At 47.3% G+C, this 27,926-nt stretch overlaps 1 protein-coding gene and 1 long non-coding RNA gene across 11 annotated transcripts in view; one reads left to right on the top strand and one right to left on the bottom strand.

Annotated features, from left to right (window-relative positions):
* PTPRE (protein tyrosine phosphatase receptor type E) overlaps positions 1-27,926 on the bottom strand; it is a 186,966-nt gene that overhangs the window by 144,320 nt on the left and 14,720 nt on the right. For 3 of the 10 annotated variants that reach the window (XM_078346780.1, XM_078346770.1, XM_078346775.1), the window contains exon 2: positions 16,469-16,582. The exons of 4 other annotated variants lie outside the window; for them this stretch is intronic. The gene's annotated coding sequence lies outside the window, so the exon portion shown is untranslated. Of the gene's footprint in view, positions 1-654; positions 7,223-16,468; positions 16,583-27,926 lie in introns of those variants that run through there. 3 more of the 10 variants (XM_078346777.1, XM_078346772.1, XM_078346776.1) reach the window with 1 other exon arrangement.
* Positions 15,628-18,916, top strand: LOC118146432 (uncharacterized). Its single transcript, XR_004732268.2, has 2 exons — positions 15,628-15,767; positions 18,485-18,916. It is a non-coding gene; the product is annotated as an uncharacterized LOC118146432 (long non-coding RNA).

The following is a 27,926-nucleotide window of genomic DNA, read 5'->3' as shown; positions in this document are numbered from 1 at the left end:
GAATGGGCAGAACACAGAGGATGTTTAGGGCAGTAAAACTCTTCTGTATGACATGGCCGTGGTGGATACATGTCACATATTTGTGCAAATGCATAGAATGTACGACACCAAGAGTGAGCCCCAACACAGACTACGGACTCTGGGTGCTAATGACGTTAGGATATGGAGAGTGGGGATTCTGTGTGTGTGCAGGGTTAAGGGGCATATGGGAAATCTCGACTTTCCACTCAGTTTTGCTGTGATCTTAAAACTGACCTAAAGTAAAGTCTCTCTCAAACAAAAAAGAGGGGGTGATGGTGTGTCCGCATCCCCAAGCTCAGGCCTCTGCGCTGGTCTTCTGAGCCTTAGCTCACGCTTCCCCATCTGCTCTCCTGGGGTCAATGGAGTGGCCCAACACACATCTAAGCATCCATAGGGCCCAAAAGTTTCAGCAACTCTTCACCCCTCCCAGAAGAGAACCCAAACCCTTGGGCATGGCATGGGGCGTCCTTCATGGTGTGGCTCACACTTAGCTGATGGGCCTCTCCCATCTTACTCCCCATTCTGTCACATGAGAAGGAATTTACTGGGGGGTTGGCTCAGCCCTTCTAATTAGGGTTGGCTAAGAAGTCCCACACTCCCTGACCCACTCCCCTGTACTCCAGAGACTCTGACCTTTGCCCATCACACGGCAGGACAATGCCAGTTCAGCTTGCAGACTGAATTTTAAGTGCAGGATTTTTCTCGAGCTCATGTGTTCCAGTCCAGATCCCTTCCATAAAAGAACATGGCGGGTGATGCTCTGGCATGCTGTGGGTCCCTCGGGTGGTCATGGAGTGGTCCAGGGAAAGGAGGCCTCCAACATATGGCAGAATAGCCAGGCATAGAAAAAATATGTAAGAACATACCTTTTAAAGAGCATACCTCTTAAATGCTGTGAAAATTTGTCCAAAGGCAAGGTAGAATGTGAGGCATCAGAGGATGTAAGCATTCAGAGATAAATAAAATGTAAACCCACAGGACAAACCTGAATTCTTTAGAACGAGAGACAGACTTCTAACACACAGCACAGGGGAGAACGGGCCTCAGGGTATGGCAACACCTCAGCACTATTTCCTAAGAGTTGAAGGAGACAGTTCAGGGGAGGTTTTCCTAGGAGAGGAGCTTTTGAATGCAGGTGAGTCTGGCCCACTTTAAAAGCAGATAGCTTTGAGAACTTTTATTTATTTTGTTTTAAAATCTACACTTATTTAATTTTCCATATAACCTCTTTCCAACCACGAAGTAAATGTGATCACTGTAAAATGCTTGTTATAAAAACAATTGAACAAGCCACAACAGTATTTTTTTAAAGCAAAACTGAAGTGCTGTAACATTTTAGTAGCCGTATCTGACGTAAACCCTTCTCTGTGCATATGCAATTTTATACAAATCACACTATGCATGATATTTTGAAACATATAGCTTTTTTTTTTTTTTTTTTTTTTAGCAGATGGGGTCTCCTTCTGCTGTCTAAGCTGGAGTGTACTGGCACAATCATGGCTCACAGTAGCTTCAACCTCCTGAGCTCGAGGGATCCTCCTGCCCCAACCTCCCAAGTAGCTGGGACTACAGGCACAAGCCATCATGCCATCACGTCTGGCTTTATTTTTAGTAGGGCCAGGATCTCATGATGTTCTCCAGGTTGGTCTCAAACTCCTGGGCTCAAGTGATCCTTCCACCTCGGCCTCTCAAAGTGCTGGGATCACAGGCATGAGCCTCCATGCCCGTGACTGTTTCTTTTTCTCTTACTCCTCCCCTTTTCTGTCCCCACTTTCACTCTGTGCTTCTGTGCTATCTTTGTGACCTGCAGTGTGACTGTGCACACCCTGTACCCACAATTACAGACAAGCGAGCACGCATGGGTGCAATATGCAAGTGTGTCTCATTCTCTCTTACCAGCGCGTGGCAGGAATCCCTCCCCGCCAACCCTCAAGGCCTGATGAATACCTTCCAGGGGCTGCAGACTGCTCCCTAATGCAGATGCAGAATCAATCTCTTTTCAACCTTTCCCTGTTGACAGGCCTTGCCATTTCAAATGCAGTGTTTTATTTTTTTTGCCCTCATAAACATCCTTGTGCTTATATCCTTAATTATTGGCTCCAAAATGAAGGCAGAGAGTTCTTTTTCTTCCTAGGGCCTTAAACAGAATTGGCCACATAGCAGGTTATCGATGTGAGTGAAATGGTACATACACGGATAGCCACATGGTAGGTTATCGATGTCAGTGAAATGGTACATACACGGATAGCCACATAGTAGGTTATCGATGTCAGTGGAATGGTAAATACACGGATAGCCACATGGTAGGTTATTGATGTGAGTGAAATGGTATATACATGGATAGTCACATAGTAGGTTATCAATGTCAGTGAAATGGTACATACACGGATAGCCACATAGTAGGTTATCGATGTGAGTGAAATGGTACATACACGGATAGCCACATAGTAGGTTATCGATGTGAGTGAAATGGTAAATACACGGATAGCCACATGGTAGGTTATCGATGTGAGTGGAATGGTACATACACGGATAGCCACATAGTAGGTTATCGATGTCAGAGAAATGGTACATACACGGATAGCCACATAGTAGGTTATCGATGTCAGTGGAATGGTAAATACACGGATAGCCACATGGTAGGTTATCGATGTGAGTGGAATGGTACATACACGGATAGCCACATAGTAGGTTATCGATGTGAGTGGAATGGTACATACACGGATAGCCACATAGTAGGTTATCGATGTGAGTGAAATGGTACATACACGGATAGCCACATAGTAGGTTATCGATGTGAGTGAAATGGTACATACACCGATAGCCACATGGTAGGTTATCGATGTGAGTGAAATGGTACATACACGGATAGCCACATAGTAGGTTATCGATGTCAGTGAAATGGTATATACAAGAATAGCCACATAGTAGGTTATCGACGTGAGTGGAATGGTACATACACGAATAGCCACATAGGAGGTTATCGACGTGAGTGGAATGGTACATACACGAATAGCCACATAGTAGGTTATCGACGTGAGTGGAATGGTACATACACGGATAGCCACATAGTAGGTTATCGATGTCAGTGAAATGGTATATACAAGAATAGCCATTCATTCTCCCAGCATTTTGATGCATGTTTTCTCTTTGTACTTGGGCACTGCTGCAGAGTTTCAAATGAATTAAATAGATAATTTAATTTCTTATTTAAATTAAATAGAGACATATATTTATTTTGAATCATTAGAGGATTTCAGTGCATTTTATGCATTTATCCTTTAGTGGGAATACGGACTAATTGGAAGAAATGTAATTTCATTTATGCCACTGTATTTGTCACAGGGACAGTTTTCCCAATGGAGAGCACGATGTTTCCACATCTTTGGGAGAGAGGATCAAGAAAATGAAACTCGCGGTGGCTCAAGCCTGTAATCCCAGTACTTTGGCAGGCCGAGGCAGGTGGATCACGAGGTCAAGAGATCGAGACCATCCTGGTCAACATGGTAAAACCCCGTCTCTACTAAAAATACAAAAAATTAGCTGGGCATGGTGGCACATGCCTGTAATCCCAGCTACTCGGGAGGCTGAGGCAGGAGAATTGCCTGAACCCAGGAGGTGGAGGTTGCGGTGAGCCTAGATTGTGCCATTGCACTCCAGCCTGGGTAACAAGAGTGAAACTCTGTCTCAAAAAAAAAAAGAAAGAAAATGAAACTCTCTTTGAGGCAGGACAAGCAAAGTGTAGGAAATAAGGCTTTTTGTCGTGGGTTTGCTGAGAATGTGCAGAGTTTGTGGAAGCTTTCTAAACTGGACCTCTGACAATAGAAGCTGACCAAGAGCAGCTCGACAGTCTCATTTTGAAGGTCAGCTGGTGACCTCCCTGAGTTGCTTCTGTCTCAGAATTGTAAGGGAAAGCAAATATATTTCCGGAATTACAGTGAGCAAAGAGAAATCCCCCTTTCTCCTGTCAGCACGAAACTCTCTGCCCGATTCCCCCCTCACACACCTGCTGTTGAAGGAGCTCTGTCCCCTTCCTGACTCTGAAATGAATATTTCCAAGAGGAAGCCACACAGCCTGCACCCTTGCTGTCTTCAGCCAGAAGACAAGCTCTTGCATGCTTCTCTGGCAGGCACTTACTGACCCCACAGCACCTAACGTTCTCCAGCCACCTCCTCCGCTCTGCTGTGCTCCTCCTGCATCTCATCCTGGGCATCTTCACCTTTAGATGCTAGATGGAGCCACACACCAATGCCTCTCAGAGACCCACAGAGAGCTCTCTAGCGGATGGATACTCCACGAAGTTGTAGTAGGTCAAAGGCAGAACATATCGAAAACGTGATTTACAACCTTTTCTTCATGAGCTACAACACGTATGACCAGAAGAAAACTCCGTAATGCCAGTGACCCCACAGGGTTTAGCAATGGTGAAGGATAAAACAGAGAATGCATGTCTGTATCCGTTTACCTCGGAACAAGCAGAGGAAGAGAGAGGGGTGAGGAATCTTGAGAAGAAAAACATATCATTGAGAGAAAAACCAAATGACCTGATGGCCTGCCCCTTGGAGCCTTGAGAGAAAGAAAGCCCTGCTCAGTCCAAACATCTCACACTCAGAGGCCTCTCTGAATAACCCGGGGACGTATGACCTACTTCCCTGAGGACATGTTGTGACAGTGAGTCTTCGGATCACTGCCAAACTCCATTCCTGTGGAGGCAGGTGACACAGACTCCATACATTAGCTTCCTTTGAAGCGTAGCATTCATTGTTTATGACTTTTGTTTTGAGACAGGGCCCTCCTCAAAGGAGAGCCCAGAGCAGATAGCGAGACACAGGTGTCCACGGGCAATGAGCCCAAAGTCTGGCTGGCATGTTTACCTCAGGCTTCAGGTATGAGATCAGGCGCAGAGGCCATTTCACCTCTACCTGCCTGCCCTGGAAACTTCTCCACATTGAGCTGCCAGTTCCTCAAGTCACCCCCTCACCCCCATGTGTGCATGTTGCTACAGCAGCACAACTAAGCAGGGAATGATTTTTTTTTTTTTTTTGAGATGGCATCTCCCTCTGTTGCCAAGGCTGGAGTGCAGTGGCACGATCTTGGCTCACTGCAACTTCCACCTCCTCAGGTTCAAGCCATTCTCCTGCCTCAGCCTCCCAAGTAACTGGGACTACAGGTATGTACCACCACACCCAGCTAATTTTTGTGTTTTTAGTAGAGACGGGGTTTCATCATGTTGGCCAGGCTGGTCTCGAACTCCTGACTTCTTGATCCGCCTACCTTGGCCTCCCAAAGTCCTGGGATTACAGGCCTGAGCCACTGCACCCAGCCGGAATGATCTAAAAGACTGTCTAATCCCAGCTCTATATTCACTCTTTAGTCCAATAACTTCGAAAACCAACTAGGTGCTGGGCACTGTACTAAGCTCTGGGGGTGCAGGGGAGGAGTGAGGAAGCTGGAGGGTCTTCCCCGAGGTCCACTGAAGCAGATGGGCTCACAGACAGATCCATACCACAAGATGCTGCTGGCCCATGACAGTCACAATGATCCATCCCTAGCCTCCTCTTCCTTTCTCCCATTACCTTGATAGAAGATGTCACCATCCCCCCAGCTGCCCAGCCCACTGGGGGTCATTCTAGATCCCTCCTGCTTTTTCCCCACACATCTAAAGAACAGTCACTGATTCCTGATCTTCAGGCTTTCTAAAAATGTGTGGAATCTGCCCACACTCTCCATCTCATTGCCACCCACCTAATTATATGCCACTAGCTTCTTTCATTGCAACAACTCCCTAGCTAGTCTCTTGCTTCCAGTCTTGTACCTACACCAACATGTTATCCACATGGAGCCAAAGAGATCTTTCAAATACACAGCTCCATTTGTCACTCTCCTGCTCAAACTCCTCAAATGACCTTCTACTATGTGCAAATTCCTTATAGGGCCTTCATGATCCCGTCTCTGCCTACTTTTATAATTTACTGACCTATCCACCCATCCGTCCATCCATCCGTCCATCCATCCGTCCATCCATCTGTCCATCTGTCCATCCATTCATCCATCCGTCCATTCGTCCGTCTGTCCGTCCATCCGTCCATCCATCCATCCGTCCATCCGTCCGTCCGTCCGTCCGCCCGTCCATCCACCCATCCATCCACCCGTCCATCCATCCATCCGTCCGTCTGTCCATCCTTCCATCCATCCATCCACATATCCATCTATCCATTGTCCATACATCCACCCACATACCCACCATTTAGCCATCCAATCAATACTTACCAAGTACCTCCCAGAGCTGTTCATCCATCCCTGACTGTCATACTGCATGTGACATGTGACACCACAGCTGTGGTCTTACTGTTAGAATTAAGAGTCCCACTTTATACCCCAGTTCTGGTCCCCGGATTCTCATAAGGCCCCCTGTGCAGTACCTTTTCATGGACTTCAGCTCTTCCAGCAGCAGGATCCTGATTTGCTGCCACTCTCCACCTTGGCCCAAAGTCCAGGCTTGGCCACTGGCTGACTCACATTTCTGACAGGAACAACTTCACATGCCCTTGGGTTCTGCTATGCCCGAATACCCCGCTTGTTGAGGCAGCGCCACTGCTTCTTATTAGACTTCCCAGCCCCAAGCCCATAGGAACTACTTCCTCCTCCTTCGACCCAGAGTCCACAGCCAGGTTAACCCACACACACCCACGCACCATGCCGAATACTGCCACCCCAGCAGTGAGCACGGTCACTCCAGTCTGCCTGTCCAGCTTGTGAGGAGCAGGCCTCCCTAACTCTGTTCTGAGACTAGCAAATGTGAGGCTGAGGAGGCCCGGAATTACGAGAGTTTGGAGAAGACCAACAAAATCCCCTTGGGAAGTGCTGACGAACTGACGAATAAAGTGGTTGAGTCTCTCCCATACCATCTGTCTGAACAAATAAAATCAGAGGCACCTCATCTGGCCTGGAAGCCTCCTGTGCAGGACTTCTGGGGCTTGGGGCATTGGTGGGTGGAGCCTCCCTGTGACCACCCCATTGTCTCACTGCGGTGGGACCTTCACCGACCTTCTTTCAACCTAGAGTCAGAGGCAGGCCAGGAGGTCCCAGAAGGCAGCCATCTCCCTCCTGCATGGGAGAAGATGATGGGAAGGTTCTTGAATCCACAGACAAAGAGCTGCAGGATGGAGCCCCAATGCCCGCCAGGCCGGTGGCAGAGACGCCCCTAGGAGAGGAGTAGCAATTTATGCCTCACCACAAGAATTACAGGAAGTGCGAGAGATTGGCAGCCAGGCAATCTCTCCTTATAAATAACTTTAAAAATCATCTTGAAATAGTCCAGATTTTTTAGAGATGAACAAATACCACTGTGACACTCAGAACAACACAAGTTGATGAAAGTTGCCATAGACACGAGCACCCGTTGCTCTAAACTACACATTTAGGCATGATTTCCTCAAATGACCTCTAGAGTTTAAAGAGTCTTACTGCTTTCATTACGACAGGATGTGTGGATGCCTGGCAGAGCCGGGAAGAGAAGAATAAAACAGGTGAAAAAATGCTGGTGTTTCCATTAGATCAGAGAGATAAGCCAGTCACGGGTTTCCTGGCCCACGTGCTGGAAATTGCTTCCGAGTCTCGATAATGCCATGGTTTGGTTTTGTTTGTTTTTTTTTTCCTTTTGAGACGGAGTTTTGCTCTGTCACCAGGCTGGAGTGCAGTGGCGTGATCTCAGCTCACTGCAATCTCTGCCTCCCGGTTCAAGTGATTCTCCTGCCTCAGCCTCCTGAGTAGTTGGGACTATAGGCATGCGCCACCACGCCCAGCTACTTTTCATACTTTTAGTAGAAACTGGGTTTCACCATGTTGGCTAGGATGGTCTCGATCTCTTGACCTCGTGATCCACCCTCCTTAACCTCCCAAAGTGCTGGGATTACAGGTGTGAGCCACCGTGCCCAGCCAATGCCATGGTTTTATGACTACAGATGCAGCCCTGAAATTCCTGCTCTTGTATGAATTTTTAAAAAAATTTTGGTAATGTACATGTAAAATAAAATTAGCCATTCCAAGCCTTTCTGAGTGTACAGTTCAGGGGCTTTAAGTGCATTCACAGTGCTGTGCAGCCACCACCACCACCCAGCCCCAGCACTTCTTCCTCTTCCCAAACTGTAACTGTGTCCCCTTAAACATAACCCTCCATCCCTCTCTCTCCAGTCCCTGACACCTGCCATTCAACTTTCTGTCTCTACAAATTTGACTGCTCTAGGGACCTCATGTGAATGGAATCATACACTTTGTCTGGTTGTGACTGGTTTATTTCACTCGGTGTATCTTCCAGATTCATCCCTGTTGCACCTTATGAGAGGAGCTCCATCCTGTTTCTGACGGAATAGCATCCCGTCACGTCATCCTGTTTCTGATGGAATAGCATCCCGTCACGTCATCCTGTTTCTGATGGAATAGCATCCCGTCACGTCATCCTGTTTCTGACGGAATAGCATCCCGTCACGTCATCCTGTTTCTGACGGAATAGCATCCCATCACGTCATCCTGTTTCTGAAGGAATAGCAACCCGTCACGTCATCCTGTTTCTGATGGAATAGCATCCCGTCACGTCATCCTGTTTCTGATGGAATAGCATCCCGTCACGTCATCCTGTTTCACAGCTCTCATTTCTCTCATTCTCATTTCTTCTGATATGGTGGTCTCCAGCTTCCTTCCATGGCAAGTGACAACTCGAAATGCTGTTGATTGGACTACAGGAGGCTTGACCTGCATTTCAGGGGAGGCTGACGTGTGTGTGTGTGTGTGTGTGTGTGAGAGAGAGAGAGAGAGAGGAGAGAGAGAGAGAGAGAGAGAGAGAGAGAGAGAGAGAGAGAGAGAGAGAGAGAGAGAGAGAGAGATGCAGATAAACATCAATATTTTTCCTGTTTCCTTTGCCTTTTTCCTTACTGGTGACACGGTCTCGGCCACACTGCTGAGATCAAGGGTTGTCTGACTTCTCACTGGTGGCTCTGCACTGGCCCCGGCCCTCACCTGTCCCCTACACTGCAAATCAGAGTAAGGGCTTCAGGGCTTGTGGCCACAAACCAAGGAAGCTTGGATGTACAGATTGAGCCTTCAGGAGCATCGATGGGGGCATTAGTGAGATGCAGGGGCAAAAGTTGGATTGGAGGAAGAACAGGGCAATGGAGATCTAGCAATAAAGAAATAACCAAGAATGCATTGATCAAGGTGGAAAACTGGCTGTCCAGAAACCAAGTGCAGCCAGGAAATGGGTCCGATTTAGCTCACCTGGTGTAAGATTTGTTTACATTCATTGTTTATATTTTTAAAATGTAGCATTTCACATAAACAGCTACATGCTCAGCTTCTCTTGAAAAATCAGAAGATGCGCTCCTGGGAGCCCACAGTGGGCTGAGCCTGAGCAGGGCACCCCTGTGGCCGGAACAGGTGCTGCTCCCCTCAGCTCAGGCCCCTCTGGCTCCCTCCACTCATGTGTGATGACACGTGCCTGACTTTTGCATTTGTGACACCTCCTGGGGCTACCGAGTCAGGCCCAGAACAGAATGGACCCTCAGGCGAGGTGTTGCTCCCACAATTGCTAAATGCCGGCTGTTCAGCAATGCCGGGATGGGGAAGGAGGAGGCATTGTTTAACAGAGGGGAAGGTTCATCTGAGGTTTTGATTCTAACATTTGGAGAAAAAGTCCTGCCAGCCCAGTGGCACTGACCTTGACCTCAGATGCCACATGGCCTCCACCTTGCACCAGGCAGGGAAGACCCACTCCACTGCTCTTTCCCATCCCAGGCAGCCCGCCCGTGGTTAGCACGTCGTTCTCCAGGACAGAGCACATCTGGGACAAGGCCCTGCTATGCCCGCGTGGTGCCTCCCGCCCTTCTTGCCGTTCTGCTCTGCATGGACTCTCCAGGGAGACCTTTCGTGTATTCATCCCTCAAGCACTTTCTGGGCACTCCCTGCCTGAGTGCACTGAGGGTGCAGATGAGAAGGTACAACCCTTGTGCGGGAAACTCACAGTCTCCTAGGGGACACAGACAAATGAACTGGGTCACAGCACCTTGGGATGAGTGTTAAGGCAGACAACAGGCAGCTAGGTGCAATGGTGTGAGCCTGTAATCCCTGCTACTCGGGAGCCTGAGGTGGGAGGATAGCTTGAGACTGTGAGTTCAAGGCTAGCTTGGGCAACAGAGCAAGACCCTTTCTCAAGAAAAGATGGACAATAGGCCTCGCCCTTTATTCTGTCTCCTGACGCTAAGACATCCATCTGGGATTCAGCTGTGTGTTCAGTGGGCACCAAGCCTGCCCAGCAGCGGAGGCTGCAGCAACACCTGCTGAAGGAAAGAATGAGTTGGTTGCAGAGGATGTGGGGACTCCGCCAGTGCAGGAGAGAAAAGAAGTCCCTGGGGGCTTCTCAGAGGAAGGCAGCTTGAATGACAGGTGCATGCAGGGGTGCAACCCAGGCTGCAGGAGAAACACAGTGCACAAGTGCAGACCATCAGGAGGGCTGTGAGCCTGGAGTGCCTCAGGGATGGTGGGACGTGGGCTGTCCTAGGTTGGCCGGGCTCTGGTAAGACCCTCGTTCACTGGGCTAGGCAGACTAGATTCTTGTATGAGGGAGACGAGGAGCTTCTTCCAGGGTGTTTATTCAAGGAAAAGGCAAAGTCAGAGAAGAGTTTTTAGACAGAGGTTCTGGGATGGGTGTATAAGATGGGCAAGAACCTTGGCTGAGTAATGCTGTCAGTCACCCCAGGCAGCTAATCTACTCTTGCCTCTTCCTGTCTCCTGCCCACATCTGCCTGCACCTGCCCACATCTGCCTCCACCTGCCCACATCTGCCTGCACCTGCCCACATCTGCCACTTCTTGTCTATTTCTGCTTCCACCTGCCCACACCTGCCTCCTCCTCCTGTCTCCTCCTGCCTCTACCTGCCCACATCTGCCTGCACCTGCCCGCACCTGCCTCCACCTGCCCACTTCTGCCCATATCTACCTCTACCTGCCCACACCTGCCTCCTCCTCCTCCTCCTCCTGTCTCCTTTTGCCACCTCCTGCCTCTATCTGCCTCCACCTGCCCATATCTGCCTCCACCTGCCCACACCTGCCTCCTCCTCCTGTCTCCTCCTGCCTCTACCTGCCCACATCTGCCTCCTCCTGCCTCTCCTTCCAGAGCCAATCTCTTTCCTCTGCTCATCTTGGCCCTGCCCTTGCTGGGCTCAGCTTGGGCTCACTTGCCCTAAAAGGCCTGCCTGCAGCCTTGGCTCACCCTGGTCATGTGGAGTAGGCCTCCTTGGGTTGCTCTCTAGGTTTCTGTGGATAGGAAATAGATTGGGGACATGTTTTGGTTTTTGTTTTTAATCTCCATGCATCCCCAGCACACTTGTACCCAACTGACCCTTCAAAGATTCGTGTCCAAATTGCTAATGACAGTGAAGCGTCCTGTGTTTGGGCCTCTGGCTTGTTTTCTGTTTGTTTGTTTTTTCTGGAATAACTAGACTTAAAATGTGAGATCCCTGTTTGAAAAGTCACACACTGTATTCATCTTCCAAAGATGAAACCTAATATGCACCCGTATTTGCTACAGAAGAATGGGAAGTTTTAAAAGTAAAGCATAACCAAAAACTAGAGGATTCCAAGACGAATTCTTAAACTGCTGGACTGATTCCCTTTTATTAGTAAGAGGAAAAAGTTCTCAAGTCATGTTACTGAAAAAGCTATAACATGAACCACTAATGATTTCACTTGCTGAAACATCTGGAAAAGCATTTCACTGGCACGTTATGCTATTTAGATGTAATGAATGATGAGGACTAGTTCATATTCTTTGTTCAGAAAGGCATTCATAGAATTTTGTTCAAAGGGAGGGAAAATCTATCTGTGGCAGCCGGCTTTTGCACGCTGGGTTTCTTGAGCCCTTCAGCGAAGCTCTGGTAACACGCATCCAGATTTACTCCAGTGCAGAGCACCCTGGGATTTCAGGTGCCAGACAGAATCAGAGAAGAGAGATCTGGGACCTGAGGATGGAGACACTGGCTCCTGGCAATCTCTGTTGTAAGAAAGGTGGCTGGCATGGCTGCTATTTTACCAATTCCAGGAAGTTACAATAGCATGGATACTAATTTATCAATTTATACCTCCCTATCTGTAGCAAAAAAAAAAAAAACGTGTCAAGAAGCAAAATCCATGTGAATATGCCTTAAAGCCATACAAAAGCAGCATCAATTCTAAAAACGTTTGAATGAGGAAAACACAAACTTTTTTTAAAGTCCGTTTTTGTTTATTCTGTCTCCAGAATATTTCTGTTGCCCAAGCTAGCCTTGAACTCACAGGCTCAAATGATCCTCCCACCTCAGACTCCTAAGTAGCAGGAATGACAGGCTCACACCACTGCGCCCAGCTGCCTGCTGTCTGCCGTGACTCTCGGCCGAAGGTGCTGTGACCACCCCACCCTGTTAGCTCACTTGCCTGTGTCTCCTAGGCGACTATGACTTTTTTCTAATTGTTGACTCTCTCCCACAATTAGAGGCATGACTGATGAGTGAGAGCTCCCTGATTAGAAACAAAGAGTGTTTCAGTGACACAGCACACTCCCGCTAATGAAGGGGCTGCTGTGCTGGCGCCTTCACAACGATTATCTCATTCAGCGATCTTTTTGTATTTTTGTCAACTCCCTTCACAGGAAAGAAACTGGGTCCCCAACACACAAGCGACTTTCCACACAGTTGTGGCAGCACTTGGCAAGAGTCTAGGTCTCCTGTGACATTTAAGCCACATCACACCCAAATCAGCTGCCATTCTGAAATATGGGGGAATAAACATTTTCCTTCTTTCTTTTAAAAAAAAAATGAGCAAATGTTACCTGTTTGAACTATTCTGACACCTTTATGAATATATCCAAGTCACAGGCCACAGAGTTTACACACATACGTGTACACACACAAACACACATACACACACACTTTACAAGTAGCTTATTTTACTTTTTATTTATTTTATTTTTTTGAGACAGAGTCTTGCTCTGTCGCCCAAGCTTGAGGACAGTGGTGCGATCTCAGCTCATTGCAACCTCTGCCTCCTGGGTTCAAGTGATCCTCCCACCTTAGCCTCCCAAGTAGCTGGAATTACAGGCATGCGCCATCACGCCTGTCTAATTTTTGTATTTTTAGCAGAGATGGGCTTTCCCCATGTTGGCCAGGCTTGTCCCAAACTCCCGACCTCACGCGATCTGCCTGTCTCCCAAAGTGCTGAGATTACAGGCGTGAGTCACCACGCCCAGCCACAAGTATCTTATTTTAAAAAGCATGAGCAAGAAAGTTCCCCCTTTTCCCTACCAAGAGGTTGATTCTACCTGGATCAGAAACAAGCCTGGGGCCTCTGTTTCTTCATGCGCAAAACACCAACCCTGGAGTGGGTAATCACTAGAACCTCCTTCCAGCTCAGAAAATTAAGGATTCTTATTATCAATTCCACTCATGGCTTAATTTGGGCAAGTGTGGAGTTGCAAATCACCAGATTTTCAACAATTCCAATATGCGTGGATGGTACAGAGTACTGGAGAGGAATTTTAATCAAGTGACTCATGAAGAGATGCCCTTTTTTTCTTCCTAGAGAGGAAGAGATGCAGATTTATGAAGAGGCATTATCGTGAGAATAAATACAAGTTAAGTCACATATTTAAAGCCTGATGCCATTAATAAAATGATGCAGCTAGGTCACTGGCATCGACACCTTCACTTGGCATTTATTTATTGTCCAGTCGTTTCAGGAGTGAAAAATCTCAGAGGTAGGTCTGCAGGGAACGGGATTGCCTATGGAGCGAGAAGGACTCAGACTGGGGGAGTCACAGAGTCTCACATCTCAACACCCGTATCGATTCCTTGACAGGCCAACTGCACTGCAGCAAGGGTCATTAATAACGTCCTTTAAAGAACAACAGCAACAAACAGCCACGTTTAAACTAAATTGGAATTAGAAATCCTCAGCTAATTGCCAACTAGACCATCCTCCAGGGGACGTCGGCACCAAATATTCAGTGAGTCAGGAAGGGAGGTTCTTGGGGGGGGGTCACAACATCCACAGCCTGGGTTGCAGCCTCTTCAATAGAGTTACTAACATTAGAATAATTCATGACACCTCTCAGCCCCACAGGGTCTCTGTAAAATGGAACAACACTTCCCTTATGAGATTACTGCAAGGGAGAAGCCAGGGGTGCTGGAAGGCTTCGTAGATTCTAGAGCTGGGAGAGCCCAGGACACCACCTTCTACCTCCATCTGAAGGTCCCTGTGGAGTGGGCTGTTGCTTCCAGACAGAAGTAGGTTGACGCCCTGGGAATTCTGTGTCAGAAACAAAGGCAAGGGCCAGCAGTCCAGGCAAGCCCAGACACAGAAAATACACACTAATAATTAATACATAACAGCTAATAAACAACTCAAATTATGTCATTTCAAATTATGTTTTTATTGAAAAAACAGTCCCCAAATTCATACCCATTTACGAAACATGACATAAACTTTGCTGTGGGGTTGGCTCTCTCATGTCATAGTGAATGAGGTTTGTAGTTATGTGTAAGACAGAAAACAGCACTGTCGCCCTTTATAAGCTGACATCAATCCCTGGGATATCTTACAAATGGAGGGTGACTTCCAGATTTTAGCATGAAATGAAAGTTGAACCCCATTTGATGAGTGAAGGGCTAGGCCACAGCGTGGGGACGGCAGAGGGAGCTTCCCCACGCAGGATCCCAGAAGCTGCAAGCCTAGCTCAGAGGCAACTGGCACCTGCACATCAAGCAGAAGGCATCCGGGCTGGGAGCAGAAGGAAGAAGGCCTTGATGGCAGACCCAGAGAAATCTCTATTTGCTTCACAGTCAGAGGACAGAATCATGCAGTTCTGAGGCTTAGTCTAAATGTCTGACCCCTTTGCATCACCCCTTCCAGAAGTTTCTACCTTATAAAGGACTTGGGGTGGAGGGATCCCTGTGAATGTCTGGGCTTGTAGCAGCACTCAACATGCCTGGACACTGATAGGACACGGCAGCCCCCAAGGAAGGGTTGTTCAGGGACAGATGCCTCAAGCAAGACCCTGGGAGGGAACTGGAAGTGTCTCCAAGCCAGGGTGCTCTGCAGAACAGATCAGGGAAAGTGCCCTTGGGTGGAGACGGGGTCCTACCAGAAAGACGAAAGGCTCCCCGAGGGAAGAAAGGGGAGCGAAGGATGGAGCTGCAGGGCCCAGATCCGCTCGGGCTGGGAGGAGCTGAGTCACAAACAGCTCTCCACAGAGTGGCCAGCTGCATGGAGACACAGTGGACATCCATCACCAGGCTGGGGAAGGACAAGAGGGATCGGGTGCCCCTGGTAACGGGATTCAAGCCTGGGATGTGGGTTGGGCTGAAATGATCTCACATGCCCACCAGCACTAGAGCCTGAGATTCCCAGGGTTCATTTTCATCATAAAAGCTCTGCTTATGCCTGGCCCAGCTACATCCCGCAGTCAGAAAAGGCCACATTTGCACCACGGGAGCCAGGAGCCCCAGCAGCCTGGGCACTGGGAGGGGCAAGCGAGGAGGGGCCAAGGAAGGAATGGGGTGGAGCCTGGAGCCCGCACCCGACAGACTCAGAGGGGACTGCTGGGGGAGATGGCGCTGTCAGTCACGCGTCCTGGTGCCAGCCTCTCCATGGAAACGGGAGGAGAGAAGGGCAAACACAGATGGGAGCACCTGCTAAGAAAAGGGTTTGCAAATGCCACAGAGGTATGTAGAGGCAGGGACAAGGATGGGGGAGAGAGGGCCTGTGCTCATAGTGGGGGCCCCAAACATCTGCAGCCCCTCTCTTCACAGGCCTCGAAGAGGAGGCTCCCAGGGGATGCTGCCCCTAGAACTGGAGCCTTAAGGGGACCCACCTCCTGAGGCTGTCGCTCACAAATGACCACAGACCCATAGCTAGAAGGGTCATTCTTGCCTTCCAGCAAGTTCCCACGCGCATATGCTGACCACCTCTCAGGTGTAGACAGTGCCCAGAGCCCCTGGGAAACAGAGAGGGAAGGCTCGGCCCCTGCACCCCAGAGCTCCACAACCTCAGCAGAGTGGGCTAGTGGGTGGGTACAAGCTTCTCCTCCTTCCCCGTGGAAAGGAGCATGGGGTTGAGGGCTGGGAGACCGGATTCTAACTTCCTATCCAGTGTCCATGTGTCCAGTGTCCACAAAGCCCCATCATTCCCCAAAGATGTGATGTATCCTTGGGGATGAGTGTGGCATTCTGGGAAACTCAAACCATCACCCAGCTTTCTACGAAGTACTTAGGTTTTCCAACCCAGAGAGGTAGCCCAACCCAGTTTGAGGAGAGCATCTTATTTACTGAAAAGCAGATCTCAAAGGCATGTCCCAAAGGCAGGGAGTCTGACTCTCTCTTTACAGCAAATAAATATTCTAATGCATTAAGGACAAGAACATCACCTTAATACAACACAGTCCACATTCAGGCTGTCAGTGGTGAAGCAACGCAATGGACACCTGTGAGGTGCGAACTCTGCTGACATGTCTGGTGCTCTGCAGCCTCAGTGAACACCCCTACAGCGCAAAGAGAAAAGGGAAATCAAACTTCAGTTTCTTTTTCCGAAGATTATGCTCTGGAAAACCTTTCATTTCAGAAACCCAGAAGCTTTCAAAACAACTATGAGAAAGATGAGTGAGTTACAATCATCAGAGTTGTGTGTGTGTGTGTGTGTGTGTGCGTGTTAACTAATAGGAAGTTGTTAGCAAGCATCTGTGCTTCATTGTTTACAAAGTATTTTCTTTTTTTTTTGAGACGGAGTTTCACTCTTGTTACCCAGGCTGGAGTGCAATGGCGCGATCTCGGCTCACTGCAACCTCCGCCTCCTGGGTTCAGGCAATTCTCCTGCCTCAGCCTCCCAAGTAGCTGGGATTACAGGCACGCGCCACCATGCCCGGCTAATTTTTTTTGTATTTAGTAGAGACAGGGTTTCACCATGTTGGCCAGGATGGTCTCGATCTCTTGACCTCGTGATCCACCCGCCTCGGCCTCCCAAAGTGCTGGGATGACAGGCGTGAGCCACCGCGCCCGGCCTACAAAGTATCTTAGACATTACTTCATTAAATCTCAAATCAGGATTCTCATGGCCATTAGGGAAATTGAGGTTTAAGGAAACCACAGGACTTCCACACTGGCCCAGCCCGGAGGGGTACAGGCCTGGAAAGGGAAGATCGAATCCAGACCTTCTAACTCCAACCTCCAGGCTCTTCCCTTCTGCCATCTGGGATGGATTTGTCAATCCCAGCTAAGAGAGGTCTCCATGAACAAGGGAATGGAGGGAAGACTGATGTGTGTTCAGCATCGCTTTCTCTGTTAAATGCCAGGGAGCCTTAGATACATTCTTGATATTGTAATTAAACAGCTTTTTAATATTAATTTGTGATTATGTTTGCAAGGAAAGTCCCAGGAAACTTAAAATATGCTATACATCTGAGCACATTTTTATCACACATCAGAATTCTCACAGAGTTTAATTGGGCCCATGGTGTAAACACATCCTCATTTTCATCCAGAATGCGTGGCATGCTGTTATGTTTTCAGGAAAGAGAAAATTATCTTAATTTATGTAAAGAGTATTCCTAAAGATATGTATAATGCAGTCCGCGAGGATTAAACACCAAATGTGTAAATATCACAAAATTATCTCGGCACATATTGTCTCTGAAATGGAAACAACTTTCTTTGCTGCAAACAGTCACTCAGGAGAATCTTGAATTCTGTCACGTTTCTGTTTAGGTGAGTATGGAAGGGGTGGTAGGCAGAATCCAAAAATGCCCCCCAAGATAACCGTAATCCAGGCATGGTTGTGAAGGGACTCTGCAGATGGGATTACGCTTGCTAAATGGCTGACTGTAAAGCAGGGAGATAATCCTGGATCACCCTAGGTTATCACAAGAGCCCTTAAAGGCACAAGAGGAGCAGGAGAGCCAGAGAGATGAGGGAGAAGCGGGTCAGAGAGACTGGGAACACCCAGCTGGCTTTGAAGATGGAGAAAGGAGCCACTCACTAAGGCATCGGGACAGCCTCTAGCTCTGAGGACGCCCTCAGCCCACAGCCTGACCTCAGTCAGGGGTGGCCGAGACCTCAGGGTGGCTGAGACCTCAGTCCTACAACCTCAAGGAACTGCATTCTGCCAACACCTGAATGAGTTTTCTAGCAAATTCGTCCTGAGCCTCTGGAAAGCGACATGACCCTGCAGTATGTCAACTTCATCCAGTGAGACAATGAGCAGAGAACCAGCTGGGCCAGGCCGTGCCCAGCCTTCTCTGACAGTGAGCCACAAAGTGTGTGCTGCTTTGTCACCGTTGCATTAGGAATCTGAGCAGGGAGGGGTGCGTGGTGGGGGGGGGTGGCACGAGCACACATGGCTGCAAAGGGGCACATGGGCCATTCTCCACCCTCCTGTCTCTTCTCCGCAGGGAAAGCAGAGTAAAAAACTGCAGCTGCAATGACGGGCCTGCGTGCCGTGCACAAAAGGCTGGAGAGAAACTTCAGGAAGCCCTTCTTCACCACTGTTCTCATCCTTCCACCTGTGGAATGGCTTCGCTTCCCCAGAAGAACCGGGAACAATCTTTTTTTAATATCTCCTATGGGCCAAAACATAAGCACTTAACACAAGTTTATGTATATTTGGCCACAATAGACCGCATATAAAATTTTGGACATCCATTTATCGATAAAGCTCATTCTAAAGCCATAACGTTGATAATGAACACATGGCAGAGTTCTTCAACATGGCATGTTAATTTTCGACATACACATTGCATGTAATTTTCTTTTTCAATTTTTTTTCTTTTTGACAGGAGGAGGACAATCATAAGTTGAATTCAAATAAAAATAACACAGAAACACTTTCTGTGCCTTATATTCCTTAATAGAAGAACTGCAAAATCAAATTAATGTATTCATCATAAATAAGCTTTATAGTTCCAAGAAATGTTAACCATTGAAGATGGTATTGAAATTTGACTCAAAGGAGGAGTTAGAACTGAGTCAAACTTAGCTGTCATTTAAAAGGGTCCACAGAAGCTTTTAAAAATTTATCCGAAAAAGATAAAAAAAAAAACCACTTTAGCTAGGAGATGAGTTCCTACTGGGAAGCTTTGATGAAAAAACAGAGATGAAGGCAGAAAAATATATCAAGCCCAGGGAGTTGTGCAGATACTGATAAACAATGATAAAACACACACTCAAACTTTTGATCTGCGTTAAGAAAATAACTCCTAACTCCTAAGGTGGAGTGGGGTCATTTTTCTAGAATATGTTAGTTCACATTTTCCCCACAACCTAGGATTCCTTCCATTTGGGTAAAGACCCAAAGAGGGTTGTAGAGTTTCAGAAATCAGAATAGAAGAAAAACCTTGCTGCTCATGGGAGGAGGCCTCGGGAATGACCACGCTTGAGGGTGACATTTGGAAATCCCTCTTTCTATACGAAAAACAAAAAGAAAGAATGATGGGTGGAGAATATTCAATCACAGGCCAGCTTCTGCCTTGAGGCAGTCTTTGAGCAAGGTAGACGTGTCATGAGAAAATGCAGAACTGTAAAGAACATTATAAGCCAGTGTGTCTTTCAGCGGGTTTTCACCTTTTCTGGAACATGAATTCTTTTGGCCATTTAGGGAAACACAGCATCAGAACGATGCTTTTAATTGCATACAACAAAATATAAGAATTAACAACCTAACTTTAAAAATAGGCAAAAGATCTGAACAGATACTATTGAAGGAGATAAACAACTGTAGGTGCAAGTAAGGGCCGGAAAAGATATTGGACACTGAGTCACCAGGGAAATGCAGATTAAAACTGCCACGAAATGCTACTGCTCACCTGGAAGGATGGCAAAAACTTACAGGGGAAAAATAACTGGCAATAGCAAATGTTGGCACAGACGCAGAGCAACTGCTGGTGGAAAAGCAAATGGTGAACCCAAGACAGAAAGTAAAACACGTAAACTTAACACACGTGACATGTGAGCCAGCAATCCCGTCCTGTCTACTTATCCATGTGAAACGAAAGCCTAGGTTTACTCAAAAACCTACAAGCGCATGTTACAGCCATTTTATTCATTAAGTGGCCCAAACGGGAGAGAACCCAAATGTCCCCAAGTGGGAAATGGATAAACAAACTGTGGTACATGCACACAACAGAATGCTGCTCAGCCATGAATCCACGTGCTAAGTGAAAGAAGCCTGGCTCAAAAGGCTATCGACTAAATAGTTCCGTATGTATCACATTACGGAGAAGGCAAGATTACAAGGATGGAGAACAGATCAGTGGATACCAGGGGTAGGGGTGGGGTGAGAGGGTCCGACATAAAGGTGCATGATGACAGACTTTTTGGGGGGGGTGAGTGATAAAACATGCATGTTTTGATAGTGTTACCGGTGACACAACTCTGCATTTGTCAAAACTCAGGGAGCTATACACCAAAATGAGTGACTTACTCCACACACGCAAATTAAAAAATAAATTCTAAAAACAGTGTTTTTGTTTTGGAGATGGAGTCTCCCTCTGTTGTCCAGGCTAGAGTGCAATGGCGTGATCTTGGCTCACTGCAACCTTTGCCTCACCTCCAAGGTTCAAATGATTTTCCTGCCTCAGCCTCCCAAGTAGTTGGGATTATAGGCACGTACCACCACATCTGTCTAATTTTGTATTTTCAGTAGAGATGGGGTTTTACCATGTTGGCCAGGCTGGTCTCTAACTCCTGACCTCAAGCAATCCACCTGCCTCAGCCTTCCAAAGTGCTAGAATTACAGGCATGGGCCACCATGCCAGGCCTAAAAACAAGGCCTAAAACATTGTTTTGAAGGCACGAAGGATATGTAGGATTACAAAAGAAGCCAATTATATGGACATAAAAGTGCAAATGTTTTCTCCATCTAAACTTGCAGACCCTCTGAACTCTATACACAAACTCTCAAGAGAACCCACCCATGGCAGCCTGCCAAGCCCGACAGGGAACTGGGGATCCATGTTCCAGGGAACCCTCTGGAAGCGTCACACTTCATTACATCAGAAATGTCAGGAGTTGGAGACCAGTCTGGCCAACATGGCAAAACCCCACCTCTACTAAAAAGATTTTCAGATCTTTGTGCCCCCTGTTCCTGGCTTGATAAACACCTGTATTTGTTAAATAAATGAAATGTTTATCTTTGCAGATCTCTTAAAAGTAAATTCATTTTACCTCCTTACCATGCAACTCACACTTCCAAGCAATGTACTCAAAATACTCTATTGTGTTAATACTAAGGATTTATATAATAATATAGATGTATTAAAAGATATATAAGTTGACTATTTACACAGCATACATCATGGAAGGCATTAATCTGAAAAATTACAGCTGACTGAACCTAATTACACAAGCCACCGTGAATGCAAAGTACCCCCTAATTTTATTTTACAGTGCATATTAAACTCCTTCTCCCCAAATACAATGGTTTAATGTTGTAGCTCGAAACATAGACCAGTCCAATGTTTAATTTTGCTTTTAAGATTAAGTAGCACATGTGTAGTTTTAAAATGCCTTGAAACAGCAAGCAGTGTCATTGGGCTTACAATTAATGAGGTCTTGACAACTGCAAACAAATTGAACACATGAAGCGACTAACAACCATCTCTGTGCTTGACAGACATGCCGCTCTCCATAGCACACAGCTAATTTTTGTTTTCCCGTGTGAAAGTCAGTTGACCGTGGCTTTCACCTCTGATATGTTGTCAGTGTTTTGTTCAGCTATGAAAATTGGGCTGAATGAAGATTGATATAAACATGAATGCTATGATGTTTTTCTAAATGACATCATCAAAGGGGCCTCATCTACCAAACTGCATTTTCCAAGATGTTATTTGGAAGGCAGATATAAATTTCCAAGTAAACGCCTCCAAGTTTGTACCCACAGTAAGATGTTTGCTGTTCACTCAGTCAGCGTCATAGATGGGTACAGGATTCCAGATAAGCCTGTGAGTCTAACCCAGCACAGCCAATCTGTCATCCCTCCAGGAAACATGGGGTCTAGGTGCATAGAGTCAAACCACTGAAGATACGCAAAAGGGGAAATGAATCGGCATTGAGAATGTCCAGAAGAAGGAAGGATACATCCATTCAACCCATGGGCCCCTGTACATTTTAAAACAGTAAAAGAATTACATATCTGCATTAAGTTTCCTAGTATTTCCTTCCTGCTCAGGAATTCCAAGCTCTAAGGAAACAAACACAGGCCTGTTGACAGCAAACAAGATTTACTGAAAGAGGGAGCAGGAGAGCAAACAAGGGCACAGAGACGACCGGATAAACAAAACAGAAAACTCGTCGCAGGACGGTTCTGTGTCAAATTAAAGGCGTTTCAAAGTCTGTTTGGATGCTTCATGAGAGGCTGGCCAGATAAGTGTAAACAGCAAACACAGATGATGGGAGGTTTGTGAGTCGCCCAAATTACCCCTCTTCGGAATTTTGCTTTAACCATAAATCTGATGGTTACCACTAATGCGATGTGCAATCCTGAAGAAGAAAAGCAAATCAGGATGCTCATCTCCAGGAAATCAATATTCTCTCGAACAGTTTTTGAAGAGTGCATCAATTCTCTCAGCCAAAAAAGCTGTGAGGATTTCTGTGTTTTATACTTACATGCAATATGAAATATGGAAAAAGCTGTTTAAAATAAAGCCATCATGATTTCAACAATATGTGCAGTAATAATAAATAATTCATTAAAATGCACCAGGTAAATAGGTGTTAGTAGTCTCTCTTAAAAGTATAATCAAATCAAGAAAGTGATTCACTTTCACTGTTATAACAACCCACCCAAAATGTTACTTTCCGAGTTTTCTTCAGCTGTGTATTTTACTCAAAGACATGACAACCTCTGAAACACCGTCTACAATTGTGGAAGGTGGGACAAAGTAATTCCTACCTTCCCAATTCCCAGACGGCAGCTCCTCCAGAAGGCTCCTCTCCACCAGGAGGGGACTGTTCAGGTCTGCATGGACACCCTTGGCTGGGGAGACACAGCCAGGCTTGATGCCCGCTCTGCTACCCTGTGTTTACATGGTCCTGAACAACTTAGTTTCCATCTCTGAGTGTTGGTTTTGCCAACCATAAAATGGGGACACATCTTACATACATGAAAATTGAGAAAACTCAACCCCGCTAAGCGGATCCACCATTCCCTCCCGTGCCCTCTCATGGGAAGCATCTTGCCACATCGAGCAGGATTCTGGTGTTTAAAGGAATGTGCTTTTTAAGAACCCAATCCTGAAAATACAAGCCAGCACTTCATCTGGCATCAGCCAACGATGTCTGTGTGTTCCAATGCTGGAGGAAAAAGCAGCCGAGTTAGACCCGTCGAGACATACGCTACTGGCCTCCAACATGCTATCTCCCTAATGGTGCACAATAACCCAGCCCCCAGGTGTGGGCCATCCAGTGTACCTGCCTGCCACCATCACTCTTGGGTTAAGAGAGACACCTCTTTCCTTTGGTCTCTCTTAGCCCCTCTTTCTCCCCTCAGGTCTTTGATTATGACAGCAGCTTCCCTACTTGTTGCCTGTCTAGCTTCTCCCCTGCTAGACCTCTCCTCTCCTGTGGCAACCATGACTATTTCAGATGCACAGAGCCCGTCGCTAGACCTTGTGGAGTGTAGTCTAAACCCCTCAGGCGTGCTCCCCACGCACACCCCAGCCAGCCTCCCAGCCTCCTCTCCTGGTATGCTATTATCCAGGAAATGTGAAAGCAACTCTAGAAAACCGAGCAAAATACGTCCACTACGTATAGTCTGAACGTTCCTTACAGAAGAAAAACAGAAATGTTGGAGGTGAATGTTCCAAACGTGCCTTGCCGTGCAGATCAACTCAAGACGCCTGCATCTTCAGTCATTCAGATGCTGTCATGCTTAGTTTTCAAATATGCTCATATTAAAACAGCCTCGCTGGTAGGAATAAAATAATACAAGCTCTTTAAAATTTTCAACAATCTGTACTTCTTGCCAAAGACAGCTGATTACAGTGGAGATTAAAAATGAAGGAGAAAACCCTCATTGTTTTCTTATTCGGCGTGAGAGGCTGCAAGCAGCTTTCTATAAAGTAACATTTCCTCACCATGAGCAAAACGGGAGCCTTAAACATTGACTATTCTGCCTTGAGAAAACACAATAGACTCCTAATCTTGAAGAAAATGGTTCAGAAGTGACCATTTGTTCTCTAAAAAGCTTAGTTGCTTTGCAAAAGGGTTAGCTATGGACTTCTGAGGGGTATCAGGCTCACCCCGTGTACACAAAGCACAATTTTCCAACTAACATAGCTTTTCACGAATATGTTAATACTGTGATACCAGGTGTGCCTGTAGCCAAAAGTGACGCTTGAGCTCGATGTAGACAGATAGGGTGACCGTTCGTCCTTTGTGGGCTGGGAGCTGCCCTTGACCTGTCAGCTGGAGCTCCGAAGGGCTCCGCCTCCCAGAGGAGGTCCTTCCTGTCCACTCACATTCCCTCCCCTCTGCAGTTAGGGTTTGGCAGGGGGTGACACAGACTCCAACCATCAATCCCACCCAAAATGTTGGCCTTTAGGATGATAGGACCAGGGATGCTTTGGAATGATTGCAGGGGCCACAGCCGCGAAGGGCCTAGCAGGCTCAGTGACCATGGACCACATGCCATATTACTAAATGCTTCCTGTGGCCTGGCCTTGACCGTGATTCAGGCTGCTGGCCTCCTGGGCTCCTGACCGTTTTCTGACCCTCGTTCTCTAGCATCACCATTGATTCTGAGAACTCTGTAGTACCTGTCTGCCAAGCTCCCTTTCTCACTGTTAACCAGTCAGATTTGCTGGGATGTTGCTTGGAGCTACGACGAATCCACCCAGGGTCATAAACGAATGAGAATTCCTCACCCATACACACTCTATGGAAAGGGCCAGCCATTCTTTTCTGAAGGAATAAGGCTAACTCAGGTGATCAAAATGTCAAAGAAACAGCAGAATATAGCTTCCCAGGCTAGGTCCCAAAGACAGTCCTTCGTGCTTTCTCCTGGATCACTCTCTCGGGGGAAGCCAGCTCCCAGATCATTGGGACTCGTACACAGTCCTGTGGATGGGTCCACCTGGCAAGGAACAAAGGCCTTCTGTCCATGGCCAACACCCACCAGCCGTGGAGTGCATCTTCCAGCCCGAGCCAAGCCCTCGGGTATGCTGACTTCAGGCAGGTGAGATGGTACAAAATTGCCAACCTTGTCCTAGAGCTCAGGAAACTGAAGACTGTGCTGACAATCGTGTTAGCATAGTTCATAGGAACAACCTCTCCAGCACCTGGGAATGTGCATTTCCAAGTATCCCAGGGGGCTCCAAATGCCTCTGCTTAAAATAGAGGTGGTACCAATATCTGAGGTTTTCTTTCTTTGCTTATTCGTGATAATGGCTGCTTTCTAGAAAGCTCAGCTACTTCAATGCTTCATAAGTCCTAGATTTTAAAACTACACATTATTGAGAGTTTTCAGAAAGGCTAAAAATGCCAAGTTATATGGGTCAATTTTTCCCTATTCTGCAAGCCAGACCTTATTGAACATTACACTCGGTTATCCCAGTTAATCTTGCAAGTTGCTATTATTGGGTCATCAATATTCCTTGAGTACAGTGAGGGAAGGTGGGTGGAGGGAAACCCATTGACCGTTACCTGACGGTAAAAATCCTGCTGACAATTCCATGTCTGCCTGATTTTGTGTCTTAAAAGCAGCTCACCTGGCTGGGTGTGGTGGCTTATGCCTGTGGTCCTAGCACTTTGGGAGGCTGAGGCAGGCAGATCACTTGAGGTCAGGAGTTCGAGACCAGCATGGCCAACATGGCAAAACCCTGTCTCTACTAAAAATACAATGATTAGCCAGGCTGTCATGGTGGTGGGTGCCTGTAGTCCCAGCTGAGGCACAAGAATCACTTGAATCTGGGAGGGGAAGGTTGCAGTGACCCGAGATTGCACTATTGCACTCCAGCCTGGGTGACAGAGTGAGACTGTCTCAAACAACAATGACAACAAAACCAAGCTCACCTACCTTCCTTTGTCCTCCTGCTCAAAACAGTCATGCTTGTCACCCTGCAGCTGGTCCCTATTTACAGCATGAACTCTTTCCCTATAAAAAAGCTTCTTAAGAGTTTGTTCTCACGTGTTCCTTTCATTTGTTCAGATACCCAGTTTCCCAGAGACATCTTGTGCCGTGAACTGTGGTTAGCTCTATTTGCATTTAAATCTTGACAGTATTTAAACCGTCACCGAATGCACCCTGGACTCATCATGGGTATTTTCCAGCTTAAGCCTTCTGTGGGGACATCACCTTTCAAAGGCCACATCAGACATGGAAAAGTAGCATTCAGGGGCCTCAGTTTCCACCAACCAGAAAGCAAAAAATGGGAATTGAACTTGAGATCTGACAGAGATACCCAGAAGTAAACTGTGTGTGGTTTGAATCCTACATTAAAGGAAGATGTGTCTCCACACTGGGTTGGATATAATATAATTTTTCTCAAAACAAAAGCTCTCCTTGGAGCCTTTAAAAATAATTCAAACTAGTTTTCACATCAGGAGCAAATAAAAAAGCGATTCCATCATGAGGTTCCTCCCAGACTTGTAGCACTTGCTCTGGATAGCCAGGGCTCCTGGGGCCAGGTCAGGGTGTCCCCAGCACTCTGTCTGCTTCTGGGAAGGCTGCCCTGGCCCTCATGTGATAAGGTGATTGGATTATCTTTGTGAAATTGGACAATAACAGGGAGAAAACACTGGACATTTCTTGGGCTTGCTTTGCTATTACTCATGTCAAAAGAATGGCATGCCAGACGCTGTGCCAGGCTGAGCACCAGCTCTCCAGGCCTCTGCCCAGGGCAGGAGTGCAGGGTGGGAATGCCGCCAGAGGAACAAGTTAGCCACAGCCGCTCCCGGAGCTGCCACTGGTGCCACTAAGGGCTGGGACTGGGGTTACAGCACTCCCTCCGCCAATGCTGGGGTCACTAGCTGAGGGCCTGAAGGAGGCCAAGCTTGGCTGGGACAGGGGTTCTGGAAGATGAGGTCCTAAGAGGTGAAGCTGAGGATGGGAAAAGCCAGAGAGGGCAGAGGGGGAGGAAAGATGGGAGCAGGGCGGGAGCCAGAGAAAGGAACCTGGGCAGAAATGGCCTGACAGAAGCTGCTGTGCCTGGGGCTCTCAGCCCACCCACCTTGACATAGAGTTCAGTCCCTTTTCTATGCTGTGGCTGGGAACAGTGTGGCAGGAACACACATCTCTTACGGGCTCAGTGGAACTCTGTAAAAGGCCTAGCAAAAGTGGTATCATGTGTGGCAGCTGGGGTTCCGTGCACCCAAATGGATGACAGGCCCCTAATGGATGCACATGGCCCCGGCCAGCCTGGAAGAGAAAATCATAGCTCCCGCATGAGGCCTTCTCAATCCCACATGGACAACACAAGGACCCCAGGGCGGCCCTCAATGGCCTCCTTGTCCCACAGCATCTCCAGAGCAGGGCTGTGCTCAGCACAGCCAGCCCCCTACGGGACTGCCCCCCACAGGACCCCCAGATTCAAGTAAGGCGTCTTGTGGCAAAGAATGCAAGGGCACCTATGGGTTTTGTTCACCACTGGAGTCTTAGCACCAGAAGGCCTTCCATTCATATGTGTTGAACGAACTTGAGACAGTGAATGAATGGAAGTGTGTAAATGACCGTGTGTGGTGGCTCCTGTGGCTTCAGGGCTGCTGGGAGTGACCTCTGTCAGCACAGCTGCCTGACATCCCAACATCATCAGCAAGTTGTTCCTTTAGTTAGTCTTTCTCCAGTAGCCCTCTTTTAAAAAGCAGCTCTTAAAGTTGGATCTCATGAATTCACTAACAACT

Source organism: Callithrix jacchus, chromosome 12 (genome assembly GCF_049354715.1).
Source record: "Callithrix jacchus isolate 240 chromosome 12, calJac240_pri, whole genome shotgun sequence".
NCBI lineage: Eukaryota > Metazoa > Chordata > Mammalia > Primates > Cebidae > Callithrix > Callithrix jacchus.
This window is presented reverse-complemented; position numbering and strand designations above follow the sequence as displayed.